Genomic DNA, 2,500 nt, shown 5'->3' with positions numbered 1-2,500 from the left:
GACAGAGCTGCGGCCAGGGTCTGTCATCAGATCAATTATAAATAACATTTCAAGAGCGGTCCAGCCGACACATAAACTTAAAAGTAAGGTTCCTCAGCAAGGCCATGAAGGTGGTTAGACCCACATTACAGAACAGCTGACTGGCTCTAGTACTCCTGGGTTTCTTCAGAAGTATCCTAAGACAGTCATTATAGGCTACTTTCAATTTACGCAAGCTCTCCTTCTTGTAATTCAACCAGAGTGGAGCTGTATAGAGATATATGTATATTTGACGACCCATTAGTTAGTCACCGATTCGAATTTTCTCACGGGTTCAATTGAAATCTTTCATGCATTCAGCCGAAGCAGCAGGACAGGTGGCAGTTTGAATGGATGAAGGGTCATGTGCTCTATCGTTTAAGCTTAGTCACAAACTTCAAAAATATGTGCTGATGTGGTGCTGTGGTTCAGAAGTTTGAACATGTCCAACTGTTGAAGTAAGCTCTCAGCTGTTTGTAGATGGACATGCAGTGATCATAAATTAACAAATTATTATTGTTATCAATTAAACGATTATTGAGGAAAATTGTAACTTAATCATGCAGTGTAAGTATTAACCACTGATATAAAATACGTCAGACTAAGATTTAAGTTAATAATATTGATTTGCTTTTTTGTAGTCTTTAAGAAGAATAATATCCCTTTGAGAGAAAGAGAGGGAGAGGGAGAGGGAGAGAGAGAGAGAGAGAGAGAGAGAGAGAGAGAGAGAGAGAGAGAGAGAACAGTAGCTGTTTGTTTGTCTACGGCCTTTAAAAGCTAGAAAAAAAAGGCACATGCATCCAACTGAAGTTGGGGCCAGGTACCTGATAAAGATAAAGGTAAAAAAAAAATATTTTATTTGCAATATTTTGACAATTCAGGCCTTCATCAGGTTTGCCAGATAATAATTGAAGTTACACCGCTTATAAGCTAGGGGCACTGCTGAGCTAAGACTTCTCGTCTCAAATGGGTCGTTCCCCTGTTGTTTGTCGACCTGCCTCGCTGGCAGAGTGAACCGTCCTGATTGAAAGATAAGATGACTCCACTATCCCAGAATGCCAGCAGGCGCGCTGCTCTCGCACATCCTAACACACAGGCAACTTCCAAGAAGCACTTTGTAGAGACCCCCTCCCCTGCCAAAGCACAGTCACATTTCTGAACGTGACCAGAGCAATGACTTTGAGCCTCAATGCAGACTAATGGATCTCACCCATGACTCATCTACAGATAGGGTGGAGAGAGTTGAAGGGGGTTATTGAATTTTCCGTGCTTGTTAGTGCAACCTCTGGAGTCAGCCGGTGTTGGGAAGAAACAGAATCTCCACGTCTGCTAAACCGGATTCTTCCTGTCGTCTGCTGATCCCCGTGTGTCCATACCCATCAGTGCCCTTCCTCATGCCTGTTTCAAAACCCTGCCTTGACACCAACCTCTTCTTCTTGACACGCTGACGCCAACCTTCATCTGCTCTCCCAGAAAAGCACATGCTTCCTGGAACGCTTGAACTCAGCATGATGACGAATCATCAAACCTCATTGCACTTCTTCACAGTATAGACCTGGCCAAGCCTCATCATTCCAGTCCCATTTAGTAGCTGTATTACAGTGCACTCACTTCAGTTATATTACAGTGCATTCACTTCAGTTATATTACAGTGTACTCACTTCAGTTATATTACAGTGTACTCACTTCAGTTATATTACAGTGTACTCACTTTAGATATATTACAGTGCACTCACTTTAGTTATATTACAGTGCACTCACTTTAGTTATATTACAGTGCACTCACTTTAGTTATATTACAGTGCACTCACTTCAGTTATATTACAGTGTACTCACTTTAGTTATATTACAGTGTATTCACTTCAGATATATTACAGATATAATACAGTGTACTCACTTCAGTTATATTACAGTGTACTCACTTCAGTTATATTACAGTGTACTCACTTCAGTTATAATACAGTGCACTCACTTCAGTTATATTACAGTGTACTCACTTCAGCTTTATATTACAGTGTACTCACTTCAGTTATATTACAGTTTACTCACTTCAGTTATATTACAGTGTACTCACTTTAGTTATATTACGGTGTACTCACTTCCGTTATAGTTATACAACACTGTGCACTTCTCATGAAAATACATTTGACATGTTTCTATCGCCTTAAACTCACCAAGTAACTAATGCTAAGCCTAACTTTAACCCTAACCCTAAGTAAACTGTCTACCAATATGTACTCTTATGAAAGTTATTATGCTATTATACTATCAATTAATCATTTATTAGCGACACACAACACCTAGGCACACTTAAAAGAAGGAGAAGTCCTCACTCCTATGCTTGGGGTAGTTTCTTTCCCAGGCTTAACCTGGGCTTCTTGCTGTAATGCTAAATACAGCACACGTCCATTGGCTGGTGATCTGCCGGGGAAGGTGATGGGTGTCTGTGGACGGGATGGGTGACTGGCATACTTGTTGCTCC

General features: G+C 40.8%; 1 protein-coding gene across 1 annotated transcript in view; it reads left to right on the top strand.

The window, feature by feature from the left end:
- Positions 1–2,500, top strand: part of myo1g (myosin IG) — a gene marked incomplete at both ends in the record, with an annotated part of 67,153 nt that overhangs the window by 32,909 nt on the left and 31,744 nt on the right.

Source organism: Sprattus sprattus (assembly GCF_963457725.1).
Source record: "Sprattus sprattus genome assembly, chromosome: 20".
Classification (NCBI taxonomy): Eukaryota; Metazoa; Chordata; class Actinopteri; order Clupeiformes; family Clupeidae; genus Sprattus; species Sprattus sprattus.
This window is presented reverse-complemented; position numbering and strand designations above follow the sequence as displayed.